General features: G+C 43.2%; 2 long non-coding RNA genes across 2 annotated transcripts in view; one reads left to right on the top strand and one right to left on the bottom strand.

The window, feature by feature from the left end:
• LOC143983039 (uncharacterized) overlaps positions 1-13430 on the bottom strand; it is a 292655-nt gene that overhangs the window by 99556 nt on the left and 179669 nt on the right. The gene's annotated exons all lie outside the window — the stretch shown is intronic.
• The window catches only part of LOC143983044 (uncharacterized), a 66155-nt gene that overhangs the window by 3806 nt on the left and 48919 nt on the right, over positions 1-13430 (top strand). The window contains exon 2 of the long non-coding RNA XR_013274554.1: positions 11665-11766. This is a non-coding gene — a long non-coding RNA (uncharacterized LOC143983044). The remainder of the gene's footprint in view (positions 1-11664; positions 11767-13430) is intronic.

Below are 13430 nucleotides of genomic sequence, written 5' to 3'. Positions count from 1 at the left end.
CCATCATCCAAAAATGGAAAGAGTATGGCCCAACTGCAAACCTACCAAGACATGGCCGTCCACCTAAACTGACAGGCCGGGCAAGGAGAACATTCATCAGAGAAGCAGCCAAGAGGCCCATGGTAACTCTGGAGGAGCTGCTGAGATCTACAGCTCAGGTAGGAGAATCTGTCCACAGGACAACTATTAGTTGTGCTCTCCACAAATCTGGCCTTTATGGAACAGTGACAAGAAGATAGCCATTGTTGAAAGAAAGCCATTCTTAGAAGAAAACCTGTCCGAATCTGCAAATGACTTGAGACGGGGCGGAGGGTCACCTTCCAGCAGGACAATAACCCCAGGGCATGGTCTATGCTACTCACACAGAGGCCGCCCTTCCCTGGGACAACAAAGTCTCAATACAGGATCTACAGCTAAGGCTTCAAGTACACAGGATGTTTTTTACAACCTCTCCTGAACAATTTCACTGGACAAATAGTAACAGACGTTTTTTGCAATTAGCGGCACTTTGCCGCGTTTTACAGTGTTTTTCCGTTTAGAAGCGTTTAAAAAAAATATATACATTTTATATATATATATATATATATATATATATATATATATTTTTTTTTTTTTATCTTTCTTTTTTTTTAAATAGACAAAAATAAAAAAGCCTATAAACAAAACGTGGCTAAATGCAAGTTAGCGCGTTTAGACACGTTTGGCGCTTGAAATACCTGTAAACTAAGCTTCTGAACGCATTTTTTTGAGTTCCAAAAAATGCCTCTAAACTCAAATGCATAGAAAGGACTACAAATGACCCTGTGTACATGTACTGATAAGATAACATAGAGGAGAGTTCAGGGGCAGTTGAAAAAAAACGCCCAACTGCTCCTAAACGTCCGTTTACCAGCAACAGTGTACATGAGGCCTAAACATACAGCCAGAGCAACAATGGAATGGTTTAGATCAATGTTTCTCAACTCCAGTCCTCAAGGACCCCAACAGGTCATGTTTTCAGGCCCTCCATTATTTTGAACAGGCGATTTGATCAGTTTCACTGCCTTAAGCCCCGTACACACTATCAGATTGTCTGCTGAGTTTTTCCTTCAGATTTACCAAAACCATATAATATGAGGTCAAACCTTAGGAGTTTCAATGTGTATGCAATCAGGCAGGCCCTTCTACTACATGGTTTTGGTAAATTTGAAGGAAAAACTCAGCAGACAATCTGATAGTGTGTACGGGGCTTTAGTAATTACCACAGCTGTTTCAGCTGAGAAAAATCCTGAAAACGTGACCTGTTGGGGGTACTTGAGGACTGGAAATAAGAAACATTGGTTTGGTCAAAACCTATTCATGTGTTAGAATGGCCCAGTCAAAGTCCAGACCTAAATCCAATTGAGAATCTGTGGCAAGACTTGAAAATTGCTGTTCTCAGACTCTCTCCATCCAATCTGACAGAGCTTGAGCTATTTTGCAAAGAAGAGATATCCCCAAAAAGACTTGCAGATGCAATAGCAGCGAAAGGTGGTTCTACAAAGTACTGACTCGGAGGGGGGGGGGGGCTGAATACAAATGTACACTTTTCACATATTTATATGTAAATTTTCTTTATCATTTTTCTTCCACTTTAGAATTATGTGCCACTCTGTGTTGGTTTATCACATAAAATCCCAATAAAAATATATTATTATTATTATTATTCAGGATTTATATAGCGCCAACAGTTTGCGCAGTGCTTTAACATTTATGTTTTTGTCTGTAACATGACAAAATGTGGAAAATGTCAAGGGGTATGAATACTTTTTCAAGGCACTGTATGTACAGCACCCTGCTGACCACTCCCACCAGCCACAATCTGCCTACATTGTATAGAGAAGCACAGAGATCCAGTGATGACAATATTGGTCTAAAATGAAGTATGTCATGAAAACGGAAAGGTTTTATTAAGAAAAAAAAAAAAAAGTTATTAGTATGTTGATGAGGGGGGAAAGTAGGAACCAGGGATGGCAAAATACAAGCAGCTTAAAGTGGTTGTAAACCCACTTTTTGAACTTCTACCTATAGGTTATCCTAGAAGAAGGCTTACCTATAGGTAGTGGAAATATCTCCTAAACGTGCGCCGTTTAGGAGATATTTCACTTGTAGTCCGCCAAAAATTACAACGGCGCATGTGCGGGGAAGAAACGAACCTAAGTGTGTTCGTTTCTTCCCTAGCCTATGCCATTAATCGTGGCTCCTGTGCGCATGCGCGGGAGTGACGTCACGCGGCTCCGGTGAATCACACAGCCGGAGTCCGCGGCCTGGAAGGAAGAGGGGCCAGAAGACGGACGCTGCCTACACAGGGGACATCGCTGGATTCTTTTGCAGGTATGTGGCACATAATGGGCTAGTGTGCGATTCATACTAGCCCATTTTTCATTTGCAGGCTTTGCAGCGAGCAAAAGAGGAAGTAAAACCCATCAGGGTTTACTTCCTCTTTAAAGCCATCAGAAAAAAGGACCCTAGCAGTGCACCATCCCCATCAAGGCTTAAATGCGCAATTATTATTATTATACTGGATTTATATAGCGCCAACAGTTTACGCAGCGCTTTACAATATAAAAAGGAGACAATACAGGTATAATACAATAAAATACAAGAGGATTAAGAGGCCCCTGCTCAGAAGAACTTACAATCTAATAGGGTGGGGCAATAACTCTGGGGATCAGGAATATGTAAGGTGTAATATTTACCATACTCCTCGCTCCGGCGCTCTCCTCCACTCCTGCTTGTGGGTGGTCTGACTATTGACATTACATTGTACTTGATGATGTCATCCCTCGACCGGGGCTTATAGAAGGGGCTTAGGGGGGCTGGTTACGCACATGGAGGGGGCCCTACTAATGGTACATTTTACACCTTATTCCTCATCCCCGAGAATGAACCAGTATTTAACCCTTGTAGTGGGGGGGTGGCATCCACTTCAATTGTCTTTTTTTCTTTTTTTTTTGCAATTCCTGGAGTTGACTTTTAAGTTTTAGCTTCAAGGAATTCCCGAAAATTGAAATATGATTGAAATGTTTTAAGTAGCATTTCTATCAATATTGCCTTCGGGACAAGTAGTGTTCCTTTGAATTTCCCAGTATGTGACAAGGGCTGAATATAGAATATCGCACTTGCGTTTACTGGAAGCGGGCGATTTTCGTAACGTGATTGTCCTGGGATTTTCTCGGCACTGGGGTGTGGAGGTCAGCGATGGGCTGGAGATTTATTATGTTTATGTTGGACGGAGGCCAGCATTGAGAAACTGCTTTGGTTTATGTAATATTGTAGAATGGAGTGTGCGGTTGGCTTGGGGGGGGGGGCACCCCAGTCATGTGCAGGGCTTGTCGTCCGCATGTTGGCGCAGACGTCATTGCGGCGCTTTAATCCTGCTGGGTGCAGTTAGGTGATAGAAGGTAATAAGCTGTATATAGCGTGGGTCAGGGGGGTGGGTCGGGGGTAGGGGGGGGGCACTACTGGGTGGTCTGACGAAGGTACACTCAGGATACAGGAAGCCTCTAAATGCTTCCAAAAAGAGATTTGATTACTTATGTTATTATGGGAAGGTGAAAGGTGACTGGGGAAGAGGAGGGGAGTGCTGGGAGCTCTGGGATAGTGAGAGTGCCACTGTTTGTGTGAACGGCGTGCAATGTGTATACAGACGAGCCATTTAGCTTGCGGCGAGTTTTCAATAGGAGGTGATCCATACACAAGAAAACGTAGGTACATATAAACAAATCACAAAATGTATGTGGATGTAATGTACACAAAAGGAGCATGCATGTGTATTTATTATACACAGTTCAGGGTCAGGAAGAACACACACGCGGCAATTATTATGTACACAAGGCCCTGTTCACACTTTTTTGCGATTTGGGACCGCGGGCAGAATCAGTGCGGTTCTGCCTGCGATACCAAATTGTGCTAAAATCGCAGCAAAACGCATGTTCGGTTGAAATTGCTTCTTAAAGTGATACTAAACACACACGCTTTTTAATTTACATTCAAATGAATAGAAACATCATAAACACAATCAATGAATAACACTTTCAGGACTGTGCTAAAGCTAAAGTGTGCGGAATAATCAGGTGCAAAAAATCTTCAACGTGATATATGGTAATAAACATTCATAATAAAGTACAGACAAAGCAATAAAGTGCAAGAGTACTCTAAAGGTGCCGATAGTGAAATCAAAGTCCAATAAAAAGGAACAGATCTCCAAGTGACATTTCATATAAAAAGACCAAAGTGCATGTGCAGTATGACCGAACGAAATCCACTTCATCCAATTAACCACTTGCTTACTGGTCACCTAAACCCCCCTCCTGCCCAGGCCAATGTTCAGCTTTTAATGCTGTCACTCTTTGAATGACAATTGCGCGGTCTTATAACGCTGTACCCCAATGAATTCTATCATTTTTTTCCCCACAAATAGAGCTTTATTTTGGTGGTATTTGGTCACCTCTGTGTTTTTTATTTTTTGTTAAAAAAAAAAAAAGGCCAAATAAAAATAAATAAATACAAAAACGTTTTATATGTTGTAATAAATTTTGCAAACAGGTAATTTTTCTCCTTCATTGATGTACGCTGATGAGGCTACACTGATGGGCACTGATCAGCACCGATAGGCTGCATTGATGGGCACTGATAAGGTGATACTGATGGGCACTGATAAGGCAGCACTGATGGGCACTAATAGACTGCACTGGTGAGCACTAATAGGTGGCATTGGTGGGCAGTGATGAAATGGCACTGGTAGGCACTGATGGGTGGCACCGAATGGGTGGGACACTGATGGGTGGCACCGAATAGACTGCACTGGTGGGCACTAATAGGAGGCATTGGTGGGCAGTGATGAAATGGCACTGGTAGGCACTGATGGGTGGCACTGATGGGCGGCACTGAAGGGCATTGATAGGTGGCACTGAAGGGCACTAATAGGTGGCACTAATGGATGGCAGTGATGGGCAGCAGTGATGGACACTGGTAGGCGACACTGATAGGCAGCACTGCTAGGTGGCACCACTGGTGGGCATTGAGTAGGTGGCACTCGTGGGCATTGATAGGTGGCACTGATGCACTGGTGGACACTGATTGGTGGGCACTGTGGGCACATATGAGGCGACGTCGCCTCTCCCTGCTTGGGACCGAAGTCCCTTCAACAAGACGCTATCAGCGTGAGAAGAAAAAAAAACAATTACTGATCCTCTGTTTACATCACATAATCAGCTGTCATTGGCTGACAGCTGATCATGTGGTAAGGGGTCGGGATCAGACTGAGCTAGTTACATGCATCCTGCAGAGCATGCAGACGTGGAGGGAAACCAGTGGCCGGGCGCCCCAGGTAGCAGTGCGCCCTAGGCGGCTGCCTAGTTTGCCTAGTGGTAGCACCAGCCCTGGTTATAACTGTGGGGAATGAGCCGATGGAAGTGGTAGGAGATTAGTTGGAGACATGATAGGCCTCCCTGAAGAGATGAGTTTTCAGGGATCGCCTGAAGGTAGCCAGAGTAGGGGATAGCTGGATCCGTGGAGGTAGCAAGTTCCAGAGGATGGGAGAGGCATACATGGATCGAATTGGCCAGTTTAGCAGGGACCAGCCTAATTTCTATCCATCTATGGGCAGGCAGGTTGTACAGAAGTCAATCTACTGATCAACTTCTGTACAACCAGCTTGTTGGAAGATTTCCGCATGATCTGCACTGTCGGCTATAGCCGGCAGTGCTGATCAATGTATTCTGATAGCAGGGAGGTCTCCCCGCTGTCAGAATAAAAAGGCTCAACAGGGAGGATTTCCCCACCACATCGAGTGTGTGAATGGGGGAATCAAGTCCTTTTTTTTAATGTTCAAACCGCAGGATAAAAAAAAAAAAAGAAGAAGAACCATGTATGGGCTGTCAAAGATGGACTAGCAGATTAAAGCTGCCTATACATTAGTCAGTTTAGCGGGTTCAACAACAAAAAAACGGACCAGATTCTCCCATCCACACCTTTGAGGAATCAGATGGGGGAATCCTCCCCACTGAGCTATTGCATTCTGCCAGCAGAGGGACTTTCCCACTGTCAGAATACACTGATCAGCGCTGCAGGCTAAAGCTTTTAACGCTGATCAAGTGGTAAAATCTGACAGGGCAACTAAACAGAAGTCAATCTATCAACCAATTTCTGTTCAACCACAGTACCCATACGTGGATGGAAATTTGGATGGTCCCCACTGAACCGGCCACATTTCTATCCATGTATGGCCAGCTCTTGATGGACTTCACTAACAAACTAAAACTGAACTCCAGCTAACGCTTTTTAACCAGTTACAGCAAACTTTTTGTTTTCTCATTTTGGGATAAAGGTTTTACATAAATGAATAAAAGCGGTCAGTGTCAAATGGTTTATCTCAGTCCTCTAAATGTTACAGGACCAGATCACTAGGTGAAAATGAAGGGGAAAAAAACAAAACAAAAAAAAACTAACACAGTCAACACCATCTAAAAATTGGAAATGTGCACTATGATACTTTTTTTTTCTTTTACAATGGAGCACTATATTACATTTTTGCTTTTGGATTCAGATACACTTTAGCTGAATTGGTGATCCCGTCAGTAACACTGTATCTCTGAAGGAGCAAAGCTGTCACCCTACAGCAGGAAGTTTTATTGAACTACAGAATAACCTCCCTCCCCATCACTATATCATAACAGGATGTGGTTCTGTAGTTCACAAACATACTGTAGCTAGAAGCAATGCAACTGATATATCAGTCTGCACTGAAAGAGACTGAACTTACACTCACCGGCCACTTTATTAGATACACCTTGCTAGTTCTGGGTTGGACCCCCTTTTTCCATCAGAACTGCCTTCATTGTTCATGGCATAGATTAAATAAGGCTTTGGAAACATTCCTCAGATTTTGGTCCATAGTGACATGATAGCATCACACAGTTGCTGCAGATTTGTTGGCTGCACATCCATGGTGCCACTCTCCTGTTCCATCACATCCCAAAAGTGCTCTACTGGATGAGATATGGTGACTGTGGAGCTTTGTGACATGGTGCATTATCCTGCTGGAAGTAGCCATCAGAAGATGGGGACACTGTAGTCATAAAGGAGTGGACAGGGTCAGTAACAATACTCAGGTAGGCTGTGGTGTTTAAACAATGCTCAATTGGTACTAAGGGGGCCAAAGTGTGCCAAGAAAATACCCCCCACAGCATTACACCACCACCAGCCTGAACCGGTGATACAAAGACAGGATGGATCCATGCTTTCATGTTGTTTACTCCAAATTCCGACCCTACCATCTGAATGTCGCAGCTGAAATTGAGACTCATCAGACCAGGCAAAGTTTTTTTAATCTTCTATTGTCCAATTTTGGTGAGCCTGTGCGAATTGTAGCCTCAGTTTCCAGTTCTTAGATGACAGGAGTGGCACCTGGTGTGGTCTTCTGCTTCTGTAGCCCATCTACTGCAAGGTTCTATGTGTTGTGTGTTCAGGAGGAATTTGTATTCTGCATATCTTGGTTGTAACGAGTAGTTATTTGAGTTATTGTTGCCTTTCTATCATCTCAAACCAGTCTGCCCATTCTCCTCTGACGTCAACAGGGCACTTTCCTCCACACAACTGCCACTCGCTGGATATTTTCTCTTTTTCGGACCATTCTCTGTAAACCCGAGAGTGTGTGAAAATCCCAATAGATCAGCAGTTTTTGAAATACTCAGACCAGCCCGTCTGGTACCAACAACCAGCCACTTTCATAGTCACTTAAATACCCTTTTCTTCCCCATTCTGATGTTTGGTTTGAACTTCAGAAAGTCGTCTTCACCACTTCTAGATGCCTAAATGCATTGATTTGCTGCCATGTGATTGACTAATTAGCAATTTGTGTTACCAAGCAATTGAACAGGTGTACCTAATAAAGTGGCTGGTGAGGGTATATAACCAAACACTTTCAATGGTCAATTTAAGGAAGCAAATAGAAGTTCATAATTAGGCTTTACATACACTTTAATAACAATGCACAAATAGAAGCACAAGGTACGTGGCCCCCCCCACCAGTTACAGTTTACAAAACATATTCACAGCCATGGAAAAAAAGACGACGGTCAGACACGCAGGCATCCGTCTGAAGATGTCTTGGAATCCAGGGTGAGGAATCACCATAAATGATCGCCCAGACTCATAGAGCGAGGAGGGAGCAGACCAGTTTACTAATCTGTCTGGTCTCTATTTTCCCCCTGAAACTCTATTAGACCACCAGTGTCTGATCAACCCCACCAAAATCATCTCATGTCTATCTTAACAGATAGTGGTGATGTCATCATTTGGAAGACAAATGACTCGCTGTCCCTCTGGTATGAAAAGTGTTGCCTAGGACAGCCAATCAGATTCTTTTCTCTCTTTTTTGTATTGAACTAAAAAACAGATCGAATTATAATTAGAAACTAATTTAATACTTGGGAGCCTGTAAAATAAATCTACATTGTGACTGGTAGCACCTCCATGTCTGGTCAGAGGACCATCAGAAAATAGTTTTGTTTCATATTCAAATTCTTGTATAATGGGATCTTGATCACTGTGTGTTGTGTTACTGTAAAATATTCATAGTAGAGATTACGTTTACAACTTTTTTTTTTTTTTTGTGGTTATGGGTCACAGTCCTCCATTGTTCCACTACTACTAGAAGGCATGATACAATATGATGTCTTCTTTTGGATCAAATTCAGGTTAGGGTTTTGAGGATAGAAGGCTTTTCATTGATTTATTTTTGTCTTTTAGTTGAACTTCACAGACACTGGCTTTTTTTCAACATGACTTATGGAATATGTTAAGCCAACCATAGATGGATTGAATCTCAGGCCGGTTCAGCAGGGACTTGCCGAGATTCAATTCTATCTACAGTATACAACCAGCATGTCAGATTTTTAGCATGCAATTATTGCTACCGTATATGCACTGTGTTCTCCCGGCAGTGACGGTGTTCTGTCAGAAAGTGTCCGGCCATCGAATAGTGTCCGCCCCGTACTGCACAGGCGCAGTATGGAGGAGAAGGAGACTCCGAAAGTCTCCGAAGAGTCTAGGTTGAAGCTCCACCATCCAAGTGGACATACAGTTGCTCATAGTAACAGGGCCCCTCGCAGGCTCGCTTCACTCGCTACGCTTTGGGCATGGCCTCGCTTTACTTGGCTATTTTTTAATCTAAAATCTATGTCCACTTGGATGGTGGGGCTTGAACCTGGACGCCGTCTATCTTCGGAGATGTTCGGCTTCTCCTTGTCCTCCGTACTGTGCAAGCGCAGTACAGGGCGGACACTATCCGATGGGGGACAGTATTTGATACATCAACGGCTCCCAACAACCCCCACCCCCACAACAGCTCCACGGGACAAATTCCACCATCAACATTAACTGTGTTGATGGGGGAATTGAACGATTTTCTTTCTGGCAAACCACGTTTTTTTGGCTTTGAGTGGCAGGTGCTGTTAAGGTTCCACGCAAAGAGCAATGCTCTCTCTAATGCCTAGTAAACACGATGAGAAAATCGGATGAACAATACTGCTTTCGAGGTGATCGTTTCAAGAGACGATCACGAAAGGACAAAACACAAAAAATGTTCTCGTACAGTACCAAAATGTACAATTTTTGCTTCATCAGTATAGTATTCAAGGCCAGACATGCTCGAAAACCAAAGAATACATACAATACCATGCAACACATTTCCGAAGTTGCATTCTGTCGTATGAGAATTTTTATAGACTAAATAGATCAACATTCTACAATGTTAAATATTTTTTATCTGATTCTGCCTTTGGAGTTCAGGAAGGAATTTTTTCACCTTTGGGGCAAATTGAACCTTTAGCTGGTCTTAACTGGTCATACAGAGTTCCATGGGCGGAATAGGAGGCATCTATCCATTCCCCAGCCATTCTAAACAACATGGATGGACAAATCTCCTACTGCTGGCTTTTGTGTTCTAACATCTAGCATCCGCAGCTGTCAGAATATCCACACAGTGCGGTTGGAGGCAACCACTGTTTGGCCGACTGTTTTCCGGCCAGCTCCTTCTATTTTCTCAAAGACTGTCAGGCAGGAGATGCTAACAGGGCAAATTATGACTCAAATTTTTCGGCGGGTCATCAGGAACGGGTTGAAAATTCACTGTGTGTGCCCAGTTTTACTTTATTTTATTTTATTCTGTTTATTGATTTTATGCAGAACATACAAACAACATTGGACGCATCATATGGACGCATCCACAGGCCATAGGCCAATGCTAACTAACATCAACAACTAGCTAATCCAACCGAAACCCCCCCCCCCCCAACCCAAAGTCACAGCCGACCGGAACCCTTGAACCAAACACATCTTCTTTGCCCAGTTTTACTTTAATGCCCCATACACACTATCAGACTTTCTGCTGATTTTTTCCTTCAGGTTTACCAAAACCATGTAGTGCAAGGGCCTGTCTGATTGCATACTAATTGAAACTCCTAAGGTTTGACCTTATATTATATGGTTTTGGTAAATCTCAAGGAAAAAATCAGCAGAAAATCTGAATGGGGCTTAAGGGTTTTTAGCCTTCCTTCAGACCAGAGAGTTGTCGAGTTCTAAGACTGCTTTATTGGTTGAATTTGATAAATGTGGCTTCTTTCAGGACTGGTTCACACCTGAATTGCACAGGAATGCGTGCCGTGTTCCTAGTTCGATTCCCGCACATTCTTGTGCATTCATTTACGCAAGCTACAAATCATACCAGAATGTACATACACTACCTTTAAAAATGCGCCACCACCAAAATTTGATTTGGTGCCCACAAACGCACTGTGTTTGCAATCTGCATTTGGGGTGCCATTAACATTACATTGGAATCTGTAGCAGATGGCACAGGCAGTGAGTTGCACCAAGGTGTGGGAAACCTACACAAAACGCACCCTGCTCCGCATTCTGGTGTGGACCGGCTCCTAACTAACTCATTTAAAACATAAATATGGAGGTTACAGAAGGAGGTTCAAGGGTAAGTTCATCTTTTCACCAAAAATGAAAAAGTGAACCAACACCGTACACCCTCCCCACACCCCCTGCAGTAATTACTTCCGTGGGTGATTAGCTTTTGCTGCCGATGCAGCTGGTGCCACTGTCTGGGGATTTAAAAGCCATGCTCTTCTTCCTGGTCTTTACTTAGGGCTAATGGGAATGATCGGAGTGATTCTGATTGGCCATATGCTGGCATGTGTATCACTTTGACTAATAGGAATCACTTTGATCAATTCCAGGAGCCATAAGGAAAGATGAGGACGAAGAGCTTTTAAATCTCCAGACCCTTGTACCAGCAGCATGGGCAGCAAATGCTAATCACCCACAGAGGTAAGTACAGCATAGACAGGGGTGTGGGGAGGGTGGACGGTGTTGGTTCACTATTTCATTTTTTTGAAAAAGTGAACTTACACTTTAATCTGATGGCACTGAGGTTTAGAATGTAAGCCCTGATTTCCCAGGTATGACTGCATATGTGTAAAACATGGAGGAAGAGTGTTTTACATACCCAGTAGGCATCATAAATGCACAGGGCAGACAAGTGCATCTTTGGTATACAGATACAACCTCAAAGAATTTTAATTAAGTGTTAATGAAATAATAGCTAGATAAAAGGTTCTGCTATCTTCTTGACAGGGTGGAAATTATAGCGCGTTGTGGAAAAAATAATGTGGAAAATGTAGAAAAGAGAGGAATTCCCATGAGATGAGGTCAGAATTTTCCACATCTGGAAGACAGGTAGGATGTCTTTCAAGTACAAAGCCTGGGGCCGGTGATTAGGTAAAGTGCTTGGCGGGGTCAGCCGATGCCACAGAATGTCAGTCACATGGCACAGCCTAGCGGGGTCAACATACTTTCTTCATCTATGGTCACTTCTGGGATTCTCTGCAACATTTCACGTTCTACAGATTCATTTTTATATGTATGGAAATGTGAGAAGTAGGTAAAATACATCACAGCCCTACAATAACCCGTAAACTGCTAGGTCACAATTACACCTTTACGCTTTGCAGTGAGCTTTCATGAATTTTACAAGCAGTAAGCAAATGGAAACTTTGTACACTTCAGCTGTGTGTTAAAATGACTGGTGTTTGCACAATGATTGCATACCTTTCATGACACCAGAATGCATTTATTGGGTATGGTTGGTTAATGGTTTTCTGATGCAAAGCAGTAAACCAGACCGTGATTTATACATCTCATTTCCATACACGATGCCTGGTATTTCCACCCAGCATGGCCATAAGGGTATTTCAAGGCTACTATAAGCCTACTGTGAACTGGCCATAGATTGTATGCACTGGCAGATGCAATCATAGACTTGACAAAGGTGTGCTTAGAGGCTCATTCATAACAGAGGGAAAAAATTTCTCTCTGTGGACACTGTTTTCTCCTACTGCTCCTGCATTTTGTGTTGCATTCATATGTACCCCAGTGCATAACCTACAGTTAATAATGCTGCAGAGAACACTCCATGACTGCAAGAGAGGCCGGTGATACAACTTTGTGACTCAACTCTCTAGCCACTAAAGCAGGGGTCTCAAACTGGCGGCCCTCCAGCTGTTGCAAAACTACAAGTCCCATCATGCCTCTGCCTGTGTGAGCCTTGCAATGCATCATGGGACTTGTAGTTTAGCAACAGCTGGAGGGCCGCCAGTTTGAGACCCCTGCACTAAAGGAACGGAGCTTCTTTTGCTTTTTAGCTGCCTTTCTCAACCTTCTTACCCCAGTGGAACCCCTAAAATAATTTTTAGGTCTCAGGGGAAACCTTTGCTAATACTAATATTTTGGGGGCTCAATGGAAAAAATGCTTTACCACACATGTTAAAGTCTGACTAATCTCCTTAGATCTATCAACAACTATGTAATGCGAAGTCTGCCTGATTGGATGCAGATTGATTAGTTACGATAAGGCCGGCCATAGACTGTTTTGAATCTGAACTAGCAGAGATTCGAACCATGTGTGGGCAGGCTGAATGTACCAAGTTGAATGATCGATCAACTTGGGTACAACCAACCTACCAGATTCATTTGCAAATATCGCTAGCGGCTGCTATAGCCAATAGCAATAATTACTGTCTTCTTCGGCGGGGGTGGGGGATGGGTAGGGCACACTGTCGGGGCTTGACCATTCCTGCCAGGAGCAGACAATTGCTCAGCATGGGGAATTCCCCTATCAGCACTGACTGTGTTGAAGGGGGAATGGTGAGAATTCTTTCCTGCAACCCATAGTAAATCTATGGTTGATTGTACAAAGATTGTATAGTCAGATTTTAACATGGAGACTCTCAGTCTCTAATAACAAATGTGGCCATCATAGGTCAGAGTGTGCATCCCAAAGCTCACCATATATATATATATTTTAGCAGTGAGAGCCAGAATAACATCAAAAATATCCAGAA

The sequence above is a fragment of the Lithobates pipiens genome, unplaced genomic scaffold (genome assembly GCF_037356315.1).
Source record: "Lithobates pipiens isolate NorthernLeopardFrog02 unplaced genomic scaffold, aLitPip1_a1.2 Scaffold_1, whole genome shotgun sequence".
Classification (NCBI taxonomy): Eukaryota; Metazoa; Chordata; class Amphibia; order Anura; family Ranidae; genus Lithobates; species Lithobates pipiens.
The sequence above is the reverse complement of the archived record's forward strand: the minus strand, read 5'-3'. Positions and strand labels throughout refer to the sequence as shown.